Source organism: Cryptomeria japonica, chromosome 4 (assembly GCF_030272615.1).
Source record: "Cryptomeria japonica chromosome 4, Sugi_1.0, whole genome shotgun sequence".
Taxonomy (NCBI): domain Eukaryota; kingdom Viridiplantae; phylum Streptophyta; class Pinopsida; order Cupressales; family Cupressaceae; genus Cryptomeria; species Cryptomeria japonica.
Window position 1 is genome coordinate 218930781 of NC_081408.1, and position 20850 is coordinate 218951630.

A 20850-nucleotide genomic window follows, 5' to 3' on the forward strand; every position below is an offset into this window, starting at 1 on the left:
TGAATCTTTCAATCCTAACCCTTGTTAAGATTGTTCAATCTTAACCCTTCATTTCCCCATTTCTTCTATAAATAGAACCCTTATCCTCAAGAAAAGAAGGAAGCATTAGAGTATTGTTACTATACTGGTATTAGCATAGAGCTTTTTCATAGCATCACTATCTACACTTGCCTAGCATTTGTTTATTATATCCAACCATCTTGAATCTCCATATGGAATCCATGGCTAGTGCTAAAAGATGAGAGCTACACTCATTTGTGACTTGGAGAGGGGAGAAACAAGGGAGAAGCATCAAAAGGCATCATGGAAGCATCTTAGGGAGGCTCTTCTCCTTTCTTTTGTTTTTTGTTAAACTTCTTTCATGCTTTTTGAAATATCTTTTGATATGTTTGGAATGGTTTTTAGTTCTTTGTTTTGGTTATATGGTTGAAACTAACTTATTAACATTGAACTTTGTTGTTGCCTTGTCCCCATTTCCATGACATCAAGACCAATTAAATGATTTACATGACATAACATGGACCTAATTCAAATTCCCAAATGCTCAACTCCACTAGAAATCATGCGAAGATTAACTGCAACACGTTACCCCACTAGGAATACCACATAACAAGAAAATCATCATTGGTTCATAGAAACCATCAAAAAATCACACAACCATCAATGTGGATCACCAGAACAAATAGGAAATGACCAAGAAACACCAACAAGCACGTTAGAATCATCAATAACAGCTGCACCAAGACCATTTATCAAATCTTCATTGATCAACATCTGAAACTTAGAAATACAACTAATCAGCAACTGTCACAAAGAAAGATAACTTGTGGAGCACCAAATCATGAACCATCTGAAATAAAGATACACAAGACCATCCCAAGCAATATCCCAAAACCAAAACACAAGATCTGATGACACCGAAATATACTAGAGGAAATACTGAACTCTACAAAATAGTGATCAACAAAACAACATTGCAAACCGAATCATAAGATCTTCCCAATTAGCAATCACCGGAGAAAATCATAAGAATATGTTGACATAAATGACAACAACATATCCTAGCAGCAACAATGCACAATAATATCCAACAATTTCAAGTCTCTTCTTGGATTTTTGATTATTTTTAAATTATATTTTCTCTTGCTTTGATTAATACAAACATTATTAATATGTGGAATTCAATTAATTAGTGTTTCAAAAAGAAAGACTTTTTAGTGGATGAAATAAAATACTCATTATCTTCTTTTTCTATGAATGTGTAATTCATTCAACTTACATAGAAATCATCACATATTTTTTCTTGAAGAAATATATCAATGTTATTAAGCTATTTTATTAGCATGGCATACATGTTTGAACACGAGTGTCCTTATAATGCACATAGTATGCTCAGTGAAGAGAAGGAAGAATCTTTAATCTAGTAAGAGGCATTCCTTGTCTAATTTGTCTTCTAAATGACAATCATTTTTCTATTGTTTTGTTTTTAATTGGACGTAAAGTAGGTTTTGAAGGGCCCTTGAAAACCTTTACAATGAAAGTTGCCACATAAGAAGAGAGCATGCAAAACCAATAGAAAAACAACAAAATAGCTTACAATAGGTAGGCACCAACAACAACAAAGGCCTTGATTAAATAGCCATACAACACCAACCCTCCCCCAAAAAGGGGTCAATTATCTAGTAGCCAAAGGAGGCTGCATAATAAGATAACAAGAGAAATGGTTTTGAAAAGACAGACCATGAGCTTCATTAAATCTAACAACCTAAAGAAGCTATACAATAAAATAATTGAATCAATGGGTTTTAAAAAATCTCACATAACCTTAATTTGATGCAAAATGACCTTTGTAGCAACTCTCCCTTGTAGAAAAAATGCCAAAGTCTAGAAAAAATGCAGCAAAATCTCCCTTGTAGCCACTCCCAATCTCTCTCACACAATCAATCTCCATCTCAATAGAAGAATCCTTCAACCTCCATCTCAATAGGTAAAGCAAGAGTGGAAGAGAGCTTTTAGGTAAAACAAAACCCCTAATCTATCCCACAATAAAATTACCCACCTCCATAGAAGAAAACTCCACCTGAATAGGAGTTGTGAGAACAGGCCAAAATAAGAGCAATAAAATCCCTCTTCTAGAAACTATAAACCTATAAAAATAGGGCTCCATCATCACCCACCAGAAAAGACTTCTCCACAAAACTGACAAAAGAAATCTCCAACCAAAAAAACCAAAAAATCCACTAAAAATGCAAAGGCCACCAACATGGACTTATATAGGTCCTTAAGAATCCCTCAAATAGCACCACTCTAGGGAGGAGAAAAAAGTCCACTATCCACCCAAAATACATAAGAGATACAAGATCTATAATAACCAAGATCTGGTACTGTGTAATGCCCTACCAAGGAACCTCGAAGGAAACAAGCCCAAAAAACCTAGAATTTTTTTTTTGGAAACATTCTAGATAAACTTAACAACTTCCAGGACATACATACTAAAATACTATGAAAATGGAAGTTATGATAAAACAAATAGAAAATAATGTTAGTAAGAGCTTTCAACCATAAGAAAAACATGAGGACAAATCCATCTAAAGCGTTATCAAAGAAGATTAGCACAAGAGGTTAGTTAGGAAATTGTAGACGTATAAAAATGACCACTTTCCTAAATGAATATTTAATATTCATTTTATTCTCATTCCTCTATTTAATTAAATATAATTTAAGTAAATCATCCACATTCCTCTATTTGATTAACTCCCCTTTCTCTCCTTTTAATTAAATTTACATTTAATTAAATTGTTCACTTCAAATAAATAAATCTAATTTATTTAAATCCCCCACTTGCATCTATTTTGTTGAAATAAAGCAATTTATTTTAATTAAAATCACCCTCCATCCACTTGCACTCTCCTACATCTCCCACTTGCCTCCTAACCCCCTTTCTAAATTCTTCTAGAACCCATCTAATCCTAATCAATTAGCCTAAACCCTTCAATTATCCCCTTTCCCTAAATTTGAGAATGTCACTTCTCAAATTTGGAGGAAAGTCCTCCAAAAGCATTAAAGTCTTTATGTCTTCAACAAGCTAACTTGTTGAGTTCCCCCAAATTTGGAAGGACTCTTACAAATTTGTCCCCAAAGTCTTCCAAACCCTTAATGGTTAACTAACCCTTGTAGCATGGTTAGAGACTTTTTGCCTAACTCAACCTTCATCTAACCCAAGGGTCTCATCAAGCATTCATGGCTTTACCCTTGGTTATCCCTTTAACCATTGCACAAGAGTTTACCATTTGGGTAAAAGCTTTATCCAATGGGTAATCTTAACCTAACCTTAACTCTTACTTTCTAAGGTAACCAGGAGGTCTTCTCAAGCATTTAATGCTTCTTACATCTCCTCTCAAACAATCTTATGTTGACAATTGTCACCATTTCATTGGTGAGAATTGTAAACATGGATTGATAACTTTCAATCCTGACCCTTGATAGGATCATCCAATCTTGACCCTTCATTGCCCTATTTTTCCTATAAATAGAGCTCTCATTCTATTATTCTCATATCCAAGTCTTTAGCGTCAAACTTATAGACATTTTACTAAGCATCTAATCTAAATCATCTTTATTTAGCATCTAGCTTCTCTTTGATAGAAATAATCTTCATAAACATCTTTAATAGAAATTTGTATTGTTATCATAACAATCATGGTAGACTAGTATAGCATGCTAGGATAGTCTTGTTACTAATCCTTTCATCTTATCATCATATGCACTCTAGTTTAGTTCATCTTTTGTTAATATCATGCACATTAGGATTGCATTCATGTTAAGATTGATCAAAATATCCCTCATTCTCATGATTGTCATCCCTAAGTCACTTTGCTCAGTGATCTGAGAGAAAAGGCATTGGCTTAAGGGGTCTTGTGAGATAGAGAATAATGGAACATCCCTTGGGAAGTTGAGTTATTCCATATAGCTCCATAACTTGCACCAAGAGTCTCATTGGTGTGTGGACTAGTCCTGATTTCTGGCACCCACCGTGGGGCATAACCCCATTTATCAAATCATGTTTGATGCAAGACTAACTTTGTAGGTACACAGAAAACTCGAATCAGCACATGAAGAGCATTCTCTAGTGCATCCGGTCTTTACTTTGGTGCATCTAGTGGACTGTTTAGCACGTTGATACCATACCTTAGCACATCCAGACTTAACTTTAGCGCATAACATTTATGCTATTTCCTGTCTCGATGCTTTAATACATTAGTCTAGCACATCCAAACAACAATGTAGTGCATCTAGGTCTTTGGCTAGCGCATTGGTCCCATTTTGTAGCGCATAGGTTCCATTATGTAGCCCATAAAAGACACAGGCAGAAAACAAAATTGTAACAAAGATGTAAAATTAGACTTGTAGAAGTCCACATTAAAAAAAAAGAAATTTCATCGCTAACTGGTTTTATTGTAGGTAACTAACATTTGTTTGCAGGGTTGGGAGAATTTGATTTTACTAAAGTTTTAGGTTTTGGATTAAAATTTTGTGTTTCTAACTTTGTTAACTTAGTTATTTAAAGTTTTCTTCATTTCCTTATTAGAAAAATGAATTCATTTTCATTTTGGAGTAATTAAAAAGAACAACAAAGCAAACCTTTTTCATTCTTGCAAGTTAGGCAAAACACTTCAATTTTGGGGTTTAAAAAGAACAAGACAAATTTTGATTTATGCAAAATCTTAAAAAGAATCTCACCATCCTCTGGTGTTTAAAAAGATCCATCTCATTTCTTGCATAAGTTAAAGAGCCTCATCTTCAAAAGTTCTGGATAAGGCAAAAGAGGGAAATCTTTCCCCTAATCGAATTCATTTTGTTGACCACCTCAAAAAATTTTCTTTGTTGACTAGGATTTCATTACTTAGCTTAAAAAATCATTGATTTGGGAGTTAAAAATAACACCATGCTTTTTTGGAGCAACATCTCCAAATAGAAGTTAACAAATCAATGCTTTAAAGGATAAAAAGAATATTTTGTGCCTTGTCTCAAAAGTGGAAGGTATATGCTCTCCCCTTAACTAGGTGACCAAAAAGTCAAACCGCTCTTAAAATATTTCTTTACTTCAAAGCATTTTAAATCCTTTAGCAGGCCGGCCCTCCTGAGTTTCTCTTAGAGCGCCATTTAAATGGTCGGTGGGAGGGGAACGACCTAAGTGGGAAATGACTGTATCACCAAGTGTTCCAACCCACTATAATCAAAAGTGGAGGGTGATGAAAGTCCCTTTCAATGGTTTCGCGCAGCGATTAGCCTTCCCCCAGTATCTTTACGATACATAAAGCCTTTTTTCTAAAGGTTGGAAAGCCTCCCAAGGGAGTTTATCACTGATGGCCGAACAGGAAGCTTGATTACAAACCTTAGAAATAGAAACCTTGAGCTGAGTTAGTATCCAAACATCTTCAATATCATAGTGCAAAGGTGGGGAAGAATCTTCCCCCAAGATTACTCACCATATATCTCCCAAGATAGCTACTCAATTGTGAAGCAATTCACTTTGGGTTAATTTCTGGCAAAAGGCAAAAAAATGGGTGCCCCCTAGGGGGTGACACGACTGTTTGAGCTGACAGAGTATCAAGACTAGTGGGCTATGATATTGTTGATGATCTTTTAATAAAGAGTCTACTTGAATTGTATTATTTTTATCCAAACCTGTGAAAACATTGGAGATTTGAACACATCCTCGCAGAACATACACTCTTTTTTTAGAATAGGCAAAAATGGTTGTCTTTTTCATGCTGTGTTTGCATTTTATACTTCAGAAAATCATCTATCAAAGTTAAGAAAGTGTTTAAACTTTCAGGAAAACCCACAAACCAAACAAAATAGGGTAGCTTAGTGCATAGGAGCAACATCCTAGTGCATCTGAAGTAAACCTTAGCACGTCCAAGCTTAAACTTAGCACATCCATCCTAAGAACCAACACATAATCATCTAAACATTTGGCAACTACACAGTAGCGCTTCTTAGGGACATATTAGTGCATTGAAGCATTAGCATAGCACATTGGGGGCAAACTATAATGCTTTGGGTCTAAACATTAGTGCATACTCAGACCAGATCAGCGCATAACCATTACTAAAATAACAGAAGTCAAAACATTATTTTAGCGCGTAACACGGGTAACTTAGTGCATCTAAGTCAAACTTTAGCGCATCCAATCTCTGTCTTAGTGCATAGATAAAACTATGAAAACAGAGAGCAAAGTAAACCTTTTTGAAAATTTTAAACAACAGTTTCAAACACCCTTTTGGATCCTCAGCCGACTTCATCAGGCAAAACTTGAATCAGAACATTAGAACTATTCCAAACAATCCAACAAGTCATTCTTAGAACAAAAGTTGTCAAAAATATAAAACTAGCTAAGCATAACACTTTCTCCTATCAAAATAAGGTAACATCATCACACTGATCAAAAGGTCCACCAATTTAACGGATTCTATCATCAAAACATACCTAGTTTAAACCTAAGTTGTCAAATCAAATTTCCATATCGGGAAGGCTCTTATTCCATATCATTTGACGCACTTTGTCGTGAGGGGGTATCTAAACCTTCATTTGATAAAAGTAGGCTTAAGTTTCCAAACAAAGTATCACAATCCAATCAAATCAAAGGAAACCATTGATCATTCATGTATGACCACTCCTCATATTTTGAGAAGAAAAAGTCTTCATCATAACACTAAGTTGAGGAAATGACAACCTAGTTCCCAAAAAATTGCTAAAAGGAATAGATTTGTCTACATCAATTGCCAACTCTTAAAATCTCATCACACATTTCTCCATCATATGTGCTTATATCTTTAAGACAAGCCAAACAAATTTGACAAAGAGCCATTAGGAAGTAGAGGTTTTTTCCAAAAATCAACATTTAGCTAACACTTAAATCATGGAGGAAAGATCAATCTAGCTTTCTTCCCAAAAGTTTGCATCACTTACAACATACCTCGATTTGAACCACCAACTCCCGAACAAAACACAAAAGAAGAATTCATCCCCTTTATCACAAAAAGTTTCTACTAGATGCCCATTGTCACTCACTCTCAACAAAACAAGCAACGAACCACAAGCAGAGTCTAGTATGGGTCAAAGATTATCAAATCCTTTCGAGTATTCAAATCTAGAAGACATAGAGATTTCTGAGGAGCTCCTCCAAGAATGTCAAGAAAGTGCCTCATTTCAAAAACTTATGGAAAGACTCATAGAGTCCGACAAAGAAAAATACTTGCTCATGCTAACAAGCAAAGGCGTTAGGATCCCTGAAGATTTTGATGCTGACACCTTTAGAACAAGGTCTCAAAATTATACTTATCAAGAACAACAAAGAGAAGAAGAAGCATGTGACCCTGAGAAAAACATACCTGAGCCAAACATACCACAACACATACATACCCGAACTAGGGATAATGAGAGGGAAGAACTCTTCACTCGGCAAACAAATGCACCCTTGGTTTCTCTCACACAGCAAATGCAAATGCTGCAAAGACAAATGCAGGACATGCAATAGGGGACAATATTACGGTATTCCTTAAACGAAATATGTCTTTACCCTTTTAACAGAAGGTTAAACATGATACCTTTTCCCCCGAATTCAGATATTACCAAATTTGACAAATATGATGGTAAAAGCGATCCTCATGATCATGTTCGGGAGTTTTGTACCATGAGCCTTGAATTTGCCCATGATGACACCTATTTGATGAGGCTATTCCCAAGAATCTTGGGAGGGAAAACAATGGAGTGGTTATCCAAACTCACACCTCCTATCAGATACTTAGATGAGTTAGTCAACAAATTTATCACTCAATACTCCTACAATATTCAACATGCAATCACCATGCTAGATGTCTGCAATACCAAACAGAAAAACAATGAAACATTCATGGTGTTTCTTCAACGTTGGAGATAGATGGTTTGGAGATATCCTCAAGATGTACCTGAAAAGGAAAAGATGTAAATTTTCATCGACAATTTGAATAGTGAGATGAGTTGCATACTCAAGCTCCAATGCATACCATCTTTTTCCAAATTGATCGAAAATGGAATCCAAGTAGAGGAAGCATGTATTAAGAAAGGAACATTAAAATTCTTTAAAGAAGGAACTAATTCATCTAGCTTTCATTTCAATAACCAGAACAACAACAACAACTTAGACAAATCCAGGTTCTGGACCAGAAACAAAAATACTGGAAATGAAGGAGGAACTGATGCTAATGATATAAAATCCAAACAACTAGTATTGGCTTTATCAAGAAACCCTCAGGTTACCAAGAATCAAAAGGGTGCTAACCAAGACACTAACACTTATGCACCGAATACCAATCCAGAACCTTCAAATACAAACAACACCAACAATACCCAAAATAACAACATAAATCGAGGACCTAATCTGAATTCAAGGGGTAACACCAACAACTTTCCAAATAAACACATTTATACACCATTGGGGCAATCATTAGAATCAACATTCTGAGAACTCCTGGCAAACAAGATTATCTCATTACTAGCTATAAACAACTTTGAACCCTAGGTCAAACCACCTTGGTGGAATGACTCACACTTTTGTGATTTTCATCGAAACAAAGGACATAAAAAAAATGATTGCATGAGGCTTAAAAACATTGTTCAAGACATGATTGATAGAGGTGATTTAACAGTCGATGGTCTCAAGACAAACAGTGATCATGGCGCCTTTAAAAATCCTCTTCTGAATTACAACAAGGTTGGAGCCTCATCATCAAATGATACATGAGGAGCTCGTATCAATCACATATACAATAACACCATCAATCATATATCGACATGTGACAATCAAGTAAATGTCATTAAAATCAAGGACAAATGCGAACATGAATCGATCAATGTAACCACCAGAGCTCAAAAATATGTCTTGAAAGGGAATACATCAGCAACAACCACTATCCCCAAGACTCAATATGATTTGGTAATTCAACTGCGTATAACTCCTACTCAAATATCCATACTTGAGTTATTAAAACTTTCATCAAAACATAAAAGACATCTTGAAACAAGCACTATTGGAAACAAATATACCTCAAGATCTGGATATTGACAAATTTCAAGCCATGGTGGCTCACATGATAGGGCCTCATTATTTTAACTTTGTCTGAGCATGATAATATCTCATTGATCCATCCACACAATACTCCCCTTCACATTGAAGTCTTGGTCTACAAACATCGAGTTAAAAGAGTATTAATAGATGGAGTAGATGGACTCAATATATATACCTTAAAACTTATCCGTGTATTAGGTTTCTTTGAGTAGTCTATTGATCCACATAGAAAGATCACCATCAAAGCATATGACGATGAAGAAAGATCATCTAAGGGAACGGTGATACTGCCAATTTAAGTTGCGGTATTCCTAGTGGGGTAATGTGTTGCAGTTGATCTTGGCATGATTTTTGGTGGAGTTGAGCATTTGAGAATTTGAATTAGGTCCATGTCATGTCATGGAAATGGGGACAAGGCAACAACAAAGTTCAATGTTAATAAGTTAGTTTCAACCATAAAACCAAAAAAAATAACTAAAAACCATTCCAAACATATCAAAAGAGATTTCAAAAAGCATGAAAGAAGTTTAAAAAAAACAAAAGAAAGGAGAAGAGCCTCCCTAAGATGCTTCCATGATGCCTTTTGATGCTTCTCCCTTGTTTCTCCCCTCTCCAAGTCCCAAATGAGTGTAGCTCTCAGCTTTTAGCACTAGCCATGGATGCCATATGGAGATTCAAGATGGTTGGATATAATAAACAAATGCTATGCAAGTGTAGATAGTGATGCTATGAAAAAGCTCTATGCTAATACCAATATAGTAACAATACTCTAATGCTTCCTTCTTTGCTTGAGGATAAGGGTTCTATTTGTAGAAGAAATGGGGAAATGAAGGGTTAAGATTGAGCAATCTTAACACGGGTTAGGATTGAAAGATATTCAATCTATGTGAAACTTTCAATCCAATCCCATGTTGACAAGTGTCACCATGAGGAGGCTTGAGAGGGTAGATAAGGAGCATTAAATGCTTGAGGGGACATGATGGTTACCCTAGGGGGTTGGGTTAGGGTTAGGTTAATGGATATTCCTTTTCTCCAAGGGATAAATGAATGTGCAAGGGTTAAATGGTGACCTTAGTCAAAGAAATAAATCCTTTGAAGAGACCCATGAGTTAAAAGGATCGTTAAGTTAGAGGAAAGTCTCTAACCAAAGGTAAAAGGTGAGTTAACCATAAATGGTTATGTAAGAGCCTTTAATGGTTTGGAAGACTTTAGAGGTTAACCATTTGAAGACATAAAGCCTTTAATGGTTATTGAAGACTTTGGAGGTTTTTCAAAAGTGACTTCCTTTTATTTAGGAATGTGACAATGATTAGGATAGGATTAGGCTAATTAAAAGGAATTAGAAGAATCTAGAAGGGATTTAGGCATGCAAGTGGATTTTGTAGGAGAATGCAAGTGGGAGGAATTTTGGGATTTTTAAATAAAATAAAATCATTTATTTCAATTAAATGGTGTAATTTGCATTTGGATAGATATTTAAATAAATATTAATTTATTTAAATGTGAATGTGAATTTTGGATTTTATTTAAATAAATCTTAATTTATTTACATGAGAAAAAGGAAGATAAAGCATTAAATGCTTGAAGACTTTAAGGGAAACCTTTAAAGGCTTAAGAAGACTCTAGAAGGAAGCCATTGTGTTTCAAGACTTTAAGGGAAACCATTAAAGGCTTAAGAAGGCTCTAGAAGGAAGCCATTTTGTTTGAAGACTTTAAGGGAAGCCATTAAAGGTTTCAAGTGGGTGAGGATAAATAAAATTTTAAATAAATAATTTATTTATTTAAAATAGTTGTGCAACTTGCATTTGTAGGAAAATGCAAGTGGGTGAAGGATAAAGGTGATTTAAATAAATGTTAATTTATTTAAATGTGAGAGAAGATTTAATTAAACAAATATGATTTATTTATTTAATTAATGGTCTAAATTTGGTCAAGTGAATTAAATCGAATAAATTGAATAATTTATTTAATTAATAGGAGAAGAGGGTTAAGATGAATTAATTAAATATTAATTTAATTAATTATTGATTGATGGTTAAATAATCAAATAAATACTAAATATTCATTTAATTAAGTGGACAAATTTATGTGTCTACAAGTCAAGTAGTCAATCTTTATATCGTGTGATGTAATTTTGTAATTGAGGGTTGAGGGTTTAGCCGACCTTATTGTCAAGGTTGATGAATTGTATATATAGGTGATATATTGATGTAATTTAGGTGTCGATGGTGTGTCTGCATTATTAGAGAGTGGTGTATGTGTGAACAAGTTATTTATCCTTCAGTATTGTAATTGTGTGGAGATTGGTGTTGTTGAGCCGACATCTGTGCTTAACCAGAACTATAATAAGGCATTTGGAGATGCTATTTATTCAATTCATTTCTTCTGAATTGTAGTCCAAATCTTATTGTAAGTCAGTGAGACTTCCCTGAGGGTTGTAGCCTTACAGGCCATTATCTTTTGAGTAGTGAGCTCTAGGCAGTGTGATTGGAAGCATGTGCATTCCCCATTGTAATATTTCACATACTACTGCAAAGTATCATCTTATTGTGGGTAGGTTCCCACCATGGTTTTTCCCTTAACTGAGTTTTCCACATCAAAATCTTGGTGTTGTGTGTTGTGTTGTTAATTTTCTTATCTTTATTATTGCTATAGTTTATAAGATTTATTTTTGTGATTAAGTTAGTAGATCCGGTGAAGACTAATTCAACACCCCCCTCTTAGTCTTCCTCTTTGTTGCCAACAATTGGTATCAGAGCTAGATCCTCCACAAGAAGCTTAACCACTTGAGGAGATCTGAGATGACATCTCAAGGTGTTATCTTTAAGAAAGATAGTCCAAGATTTGTATGAAGGTGATAAACAAGTGAAAAGTTTCTAAGTTATAGAGTTTGAAAGAAAAGTATGAGATGTTGAAGATGGGAGATGATGAGAACATACACTCTTTCATGGCTATGGTGAATGACCTTGTCATAGGTATCAGATGTGCTGGTGGAACCATTTAGGAAGATGAAATTGTTTCTAAGATGTTGAGATGTTTTCCTCTTGCCTACAAATGTAAGTTTGTTTCTATTGATGAGACCCAGAGTGTGACTAGAGTGACAAGAGATATGTTGGTTGGAAAGATTGTTGCATTTGAGCTGAGTGAATCTAGAGAATCACATGGAAAGTTTGAGACAACATTTAGAGCATCGACATTTGTATTCGGCAAGTAGAAGTATGATCCTAATGAATGTAGAATATCTAGATATGAAAGAGAGAGAAGAGAGATGGAAGAGCAAGAAAGAGAGCTGGATGAACTTGAAGCATTGATTTCTCAGAGATTGCCTAAAGGAGTAGGTAAGTATGATGGAAAACTGCCTTTGAAATGTTTTTCTTGCAATAATATAGGACATTTTGCTTCTATATGCTCAAAGAGAATGGATAAATATGATAGGCATGATAAGTTTGATAAGAATGATATATATGAGAAGCATGAGAAGTATGATAAGATTTATGAACCTAATTGAAAGTATATAAATTAGAAGAATTGTTATTATGTTGTTGATGAAGGTATTATAGATGAAGAATCAAAATGAGATGAAGTTGTGTGTATTTACATTAAGGAAGATAGACCTGTACATGTAGATTCCATAAGCTGCACTATTGAGGTTGGCTGCTAAAGTTGAAGAGAAAGATGAATGGGTGATTGATAGTGGTTGTTCACATCATATGACTAGTGATAAAAGCAAATTTGTCAGTATGGAAAGGTGTGATGGTGGAATAGTAAGATTTGGTGATGACAAAGTGTTAGACACAATGTACAACTGAGAGGGGGGTGAATAAGTGGTTTTGAATCTTTTTCCCTTTGACTATCCTATGTTAGTATACCGTTCATCATCCTATTACCTAGTGAGTTTAGTGGTAAGATAAATCAAGACAATGCAATGCAAGCATACACAAGGTCACATCCCATAATACTAGTATATACAAGGAAAACCCAAGATGGGAAAAAAGTCGGTGACAAATGTTGTTGGAGTCTAGTGCTCCAATCTAGCCTCACAATGAAACACTTCAGTCACAACATTTAGGGAAAAAACCCAAGGAGTACCACTCCTATAGTTTATGGGCACCAACCCAAAGGAGCTACAACCCCTACTATTTATGGGCACCAACCCAAAGGAGTTACAACCCCTGAACCAAGCACCAAACTAGTGATCTTCAAAGAATCAATATCAAATACAAAAGTAATAACCTGTTACAAGTGAATCTAGCAACCACTGCAAATAATCTCTCTACCAGTATCACCCCTTCTCTGCCTTACCAGTTCTCTACTCTTTTTGTCACTCTGTCTCTCTTCATCTTTCTGTTGGATCACTATCTTCTTCTCTTTGTTGCACTCTTCTGCTGCTGCCTTACCGGCTCTTATCTATCGGTTACCCCTACTCTTTTTCTGCTCTGTCGGTTCACCTTTATCTCATCTACTTCTATCTTTCATTACTGGTTCACTATCTTTTCTTCTTCACCATTAAGCTGGCATTCATGCTAAAATACTTCTTTTCTTATGGCCTTCACCTTACCATTTAATACCCTCTCACTGGTTGCATCTCTGACACACAGTTTATATGATCTTTAGTTGAGTCACTGCATGGTTGGCTCTTTGCTACCCTTTCACACTCCACACTTCAACATTCAACATGCAAAATCATCATCTCCTGTTCTTTGGTCTTCTTACATATATCCAGTTTTTCCCACCAAGACACAAATTCAAACACTGGTGCGATTAAGGTTTCTTCTTTGCCCAATGAGCCATACCATATCCAATCAAATCTCCTCAAATCATGTCTTAGAAATGATTGCCTGTACATCACTACCAGCATCGTTCCTTCTAGTGCATGCCTTCCATCTTTAGCAATTTGCATTCAATCTATCGGCTCATCATTTGGTCAATCACCATAAATGGTTTGATGATTTGCTTCACCTACTTTGATCTATATCTAGACATCCTACATAGATCAGTGCACTCCATGGATCCAATCAGATACATCCTGCCTCGAGCCGCAACCTCTCTACAACTCAACTCATAACAATCATAGTCAACATTAAATGTTGACAAACTCTGCAACAACCTCACCATCATAGCACTTCACCGACTTCTGCAAGCTTGCCACTTCAACTCCAGTGGCATCCCTGTCGGTATCCATCTTATCTTAGACCTCTATATTGGTTCAGATAGTATCACTGACCAAACACTCAATTGGTGTACACCTACCAGACATCTAACCCTACTGGTTCTCTAGTAACCCAATTGGTATGTCTTCTCTTAGCACCTTTGTCAACCTCCATCTTAGCTCACTATGTCGAACAAACATGGTCATCGACCAATATCACATAATCGGTGTATGCTTCATAATACCGATCCCTCTTTGCCTACTGGTTAACCTTCTTACCTTTTCCTTGTGTCAATGGATCTTGTCAGCTCGGTCATCAATCATGCTAGTCTTTAGTAGCAAACTTGGATGACACATAATGTGCATCATCATTAGATTGAGAGAACTTCAACTTTGTCTCTCTACCCACTTGGCTATATGCCAATGTTCTTCTTGGTTGCAAATTTTCAAGTTTATGCCTTCATACCAGTAGTGTGCATGATACCTTCATGCCAACTATCTCCATCCATTATGCATCTGAGGCAACACCACTTTTCATCTGCATAACAGTAACACCATGTGTACAACTATAGAGCCTCATTTTCATTTGACTAGTTCTCTTCTCAATCAGTTTGCGAAGAAGGCAAACTCACCATCTTAACTCTTACTTGTCTACCCTGGTAGCACATCATGTCTTGACATGCTGACCCAATGCACATCTTTGTATATTAGTCATCCAGTCTATGCATCCAATTACCTACCTTTTCTTGCTCAGTAGAAGTGAACCCTTGTCTCCTCTCCTACACATAATCCAGTAGACATCCCCTTTGTCTACTTTTCTAACTTGAAGCAGTCCAAACTCTGTTGGTTATTTCGCCATCCTAAGATGACCTGGTCTTCGGGTGGGAGTCCTACAATTTCACATCCACCTGCATACCAGTTTTGCACTTTGTCATTAGCTCACCCTACTAACTTACCTCACACATACTTACCAGTTGGCAATATTTGAATGCCAACATATTACTTTATCGGTCATCATCTTTGTGCCCAAAATACATGGGTTTACACTACCGTAGGGTAGAGACCAAGATAATTCCTCTAAGGTACTTAAGGAAAGCCACTTCGAATTATCAATAGCCTTCAGGCTTGGACCAACTTCAACAAGGATACAAGATCTTTCTACACTTCAGGCTCTACAAAACCCGTGAGGGTAATCCCTTCAATGAACTTCCTGATCTCTACACCACACTCAACAATTTATTGAAAACAATGCAGATTATCTCATAAAAAGGCTCAACAAAAAGGGAGAATGATAAACGATGGAAAATCCTTCAGTGATCCTCAAATTTAATCTAGAGCGTGAGATGGGTGGGATAACTTTCAGAAAATACATGAGAACTTAACAATGATGTTCTGATATTCAAAAGGCTGTAGAGATTCATCAGTGAAATTAGCATAAGGTTGATTAACAAAGCCAATTACAAGCAATGATTAGTGCCTTACTCTATTGGGCAACTGAAGATATGAAACGTAAACTTTAAAATATGACAGAATTTCATCTAATAACATAAGATCTAAGATAATACTGCCTTACAGTATATCTCATTTGCAATCCCAACCCAAACTACTTATCTAAAATCCCTACATAAGCCCTATCATTTTGTAACTCTATTTAAGCAGTTTAATTGACCCCTTGCATCAAAGCATAAACAGAAAGCTACATACATCACAACAATGCACTGAATAAAATAAACCCTTGGTTGATTTCATTCGAAAATTGATAGAATCATGCAATGGAGAGAAAAGAGTTAGAATTCTATTTTATTTGATTAAAAATACTATTTCTATCACAGGATGAAATTTATACATAACTCCTTCAAGAACATGTGTAAAGCTTGACACTAAAACATTTCTTTATTTCCTCTGTAAAAGACTTTACAACTTGCTTCCTCCACCTAGACTCACTACTGGAAATAGATAAGGAAAAAACCCAAGGAACAAGAAAGTTGAACCTACAAGAGACTCCCTAAAAATCTGAACCATTCTTCTGGCATTGATTTCCCTTTTTATTGAAGAAAGGGAGCAACAAGCTTTGGGCTAGAAGACACATGTCAATAGAAGATTCATTCTCAACAATAAGGCCTAAAAGGCCCTATTCAATTTTTTTACAGAGATATTTCCATATCCATGTGCTAGCACTTGTGAATCAACATTCTTTAACTAAAAATTGGTAGAAGCAAAACCATTTGAGCCATGCCGTTATCACCCTGACACCTTCAGATGGAGTGTGAGATGTTATGCTTCTATCCTATAGAGAATTTCCCTTCTAAGAAAGGAAACCGAGTCCTGACAAGAAGAAAATTCACCTCCAAAATAGAAGAGGAGCTCAAGCCTTCATGCCTAAGATCAGAGAAAGTGGAAGGAGGAGATATAGGCAAAACATAGCATGTTGGGGAGGGGTCGCAACTTCTATGCAACCACATGGGTGATTTTTTGCCACTCCCTACCCAAACATGTTCCTTTTTCATTCCTCTCCGAGCTCTCTCTCAGAATCCCCTACCATCTAATGACAAAGTAGAAGCAGAGGTTATTCCATGCGTGACCTTTCTTCACAAGAAAAAGGCTTTCAGACCCCCTCTGGCAATCGTCCCCACTTTCACAACTGCTCTAACAATGAACATACTCACACAAGAGAGAAAACATCCATCCAATATCACAAAGCATATAGAAACTCCATTTACAACCCTGCTCAAACACTATTTTCCTTGCAGAAGAAAGAACTACAATTAAAAAAGAGAAAGGCTTCATTTTCTCCTACCAGTTTAATCACCACCTTACTATATTTATAGTTAAAAAACTTCATCTCGTAGTTCTTATTCATATGAAAAATCATCACTGTGGTGCTTTCAATTCAACCTGCTAGCTATGGACACTAGAAATCATGCCTATCACATCCACTGTATTTTCCTACCAAGGTTCATCTTATGCAAACAATTTTATCCTAATTTTATTCTTCCATGGGTGTACATTTTATGCTTTAGGATCCCTATCAACAGGTAATCTCTAAATTTATCAAAAAACCCATGATCCATCATATCTAAACCTGAAGCTTTTCCCAACCCTTTCACACTTTGAGATATTGTCCTTGCCCTGTCAAATCACTTTCGACTCAATAGAAAAATTAAACTTTTTTTTCCTAGAATGAACCGACAGCTAAATCTCCCAACTTGTCGCTATCCACTATGAGTCGACAAGTCTGCATTTTGTTCATCCTATCTTTCCCACATGAGCTACGACCAATATCTTTAATGATCCCTTTTAATTTCAAATTTGAAAGTCAACTACAGATCTTACCCAACCTGTCAAATCAAACGATTATTATTGATTGATGCGGCAATTGACTTTCCATCTATATTTGCGGACCCATAAAATCATGACAAATCAGCACCATATCATCTTTTAACCCAACTCTGTCAGTAGCCCCACCGTAGGTCTTCTTGGTCAGCCCAAGACACATGGCATCATCTCGTGATGCTGCGGTCCATAACCTTCTTGTAACTTGTATTGCGGGGATACAGGGGCCATCAGATATGTTCACACTTTATCGCTTCAACACAGTGCCCGTTAACCTTTTCAGAATTAAAATTTGGTCACCTTTTTGCCTTGAACATAACATCATCATTCATCTTGAACATGTGCCAATTGATGGGACCATCAGTAAATCGGTCTTCACCTCCTGGGAATTGGTAACACAAAGTTTCGGCAAGTTACACCGCGAGCTTGCCCTTGTTCACTGAAGACACATCGCATCATATCGTGATGCCATGGTCTTTATCTTCACTACACTTTCAACCATGGAGATGCCCAGACCATTAGATCTATTTCACTTTTATCGACCAACTGAAATACTTAGGGATTTTAGACTTAGGAAAAATGTGAGCGCGCACACAAATATTAAAACAAGACTGACTGTAGGGAAAATTTTCATGTAACTTAGGAAAAACATTAGATAGACCAGTCTAAAAATAATTTCCGCTTAAGAAATGAAATTGCCCCGCCAATGATAAACAACCCTTGGCCTAAGTGGGAAAAGGTAATGACAAGATACAACATTGTTCGGTTTTTTCCTTCACAAGACATGGAAAATTTGATAAACCCCAAACCCTAGATATTGAACCTTGACATAGGGCACAATAAAAGCAGAATGATCAAATTAAGATCAAAATTGGAAATTGTTATGCAATAAATTTTTCAGGGCTATTAGTGACTCTAGTTAGGGACATTCATTTCTCATAAATGAGGCAAGAAACTCGAATCTTTGGTGGAGCAGAACAAAAATAAGTTACCTGGACATGGTAACTTCAACAAAAAAGAAAACTACACTAACAAAGAAACCTAACTAATGCTAATGGATAACAACTACTTTAAGAAGAGTAGGGCCTCAAAAATTGTCCATGAACAGGCAATTCAAGAGGAAATTATTAATTATTCAATTGTGTATAGAGTCAGAAAAATTTACTCTACCCTAAGTAGCTTGTGGCTTGTAGGTCAAACCACATGTGATGGCCCAATGCCATCTGTCAATATCAACCACTATTTCCCTCTATCATAAACATGGTTCTCTTCTAAATGCACCAAAAGCAATTTAATAACACAAGTGGAATGCCATTTTCCAAACCTACTAGCCACTTTTGTCCAATTACTATTCTTAAAATTATCATTACACTTACTATCGAAACTCTGAAACTTATGAAATGACTTAAAATATTGGTCACCTTGTAGTATATATGTATTGTATTTAACATAACATACATCCTAACTAAAACCAATATCCCACTCTGTAGAAAAATCATTCATTTGAAAAAAAAAATCTCATATTCTAGCACATAACTGAGAAAATAGGCTTCATTAAAAACATCAGTCTGCTTACTGAAAAAGGAACTCCCAAAAGAATCAACTCTCTTACTAAGTATAACAAGAAAACTATTATCAAGAGGAGGAAAAGGATCAAATCTGATCCTTTCATGTAATTGCAAATCATCAAACCAGAGAAAAACTTCAGTCTCCTATTCAGAATCCCATTTGATGTTAACAATATCAGCAACAAGGAGAAATTGATCATTGTTACTTAACATCAATTTAGGTATCACATCTTCATCTTTATAATTATTTATTTCAAAAGTTGATGCAATAGTATCCAAACTCTAAATTGTTTCTTCATACAAAGGGTTAAGAACAATATGAAAACCCTTCTCAAAAACATTATAGAAAAGCATTAACTGATCCTCATCTGCATCCTCATTAAATAATGCATTAATGTTTTCACTTAAACCCTTGCTCATCTTAACTTCACATTCATCAGGAATCAAGGAATCACAATCTGAACTAGAACAATGGCTAGCATTATAATCCTAACAACACAAATGTTCCATATCATTATCTTCATGGGCTTCAACAAAGCGGCCATGACCATTTTGAACTGCATTCCTCTCAAACATATAAGTCAAATCAACGACATTTTGGTAATGAGAACAACTTAAAATAGTCTGGTCCTAAGTACTAAAAGTATCTTGTAATGGGACAACTTCTTCATTGGTACACATCATGCAACTTTCTATCTTAATAGTATCATCAACTAAACTTGGTGGCATCTCTTCACCTCAAATTTTGTTATCATATATAATTGATTCCTGAGAGACTAAATTCATGTCATTAATATCCTGCATTCTTACATCTATTTCAGACATAAAACTATCCAATTCTTCATACTCACTTTTGGATCTACCTAAAACACAAGACTGCAGATGAATCTCTTATGGGATATCCTTCCTAGAACAACCATTTTTGCTATCATTTGGTGGAGTGACTGACATCATCTCCATCTCCATGTCTATTATGTCACATAATTTCTCACTAACCTTTTCTTCATTAACATGAAGAATTACCACTGTCTGGGACAAGTTCTCTTCACTTATGTTTCTACTTAAATCATAATCAATAATAGGGTTAATGTGATCATTAGGGATGTAAATGCCTTGACATGGATCTTTATCTTCAGGCTCATGCCTCTCTTTAACATCTAATGTTGTGGGATAGCATACCCTTGTAGATAAATAACCTCTAGGGATTCCATACTTCAACTTGTTCTTAATATCCATTGCTATCCTATAAGCCTGATGCAAGGTTTTGGGATCCTTGTCTCTCAATAAATAACTTTCTTCCTCATCAAATGCAGCCAAGTAAACAACTAAACATACTACATCATTTGGTCTATAACTACTAGGAATGCCATCCAACATTCTAGCAAACCTAAGATTAAAAATAGGAACTAGCTCATCCTCTTCATTCTGAATACCCATGAATCTTTTCATAACTAAGCTTGGATTAATTCTTTCTCCAAATTGCTCCATGAATTCTACCTTTAGTTCATCCCATGAAGAGATAGAACATGCTAGTAGATAAAAAAACAAATCTCTAGAATTTTCCTTCAAAGATTGAACAAACAACTTCATGAAGACATCTTCTCGATTTATCTCAAAATCTCCCATTAATTCAAAAAAATGCTACAAATGCTGACGTGTTGATTCTGATCTTTTCCCATTGAATTCTG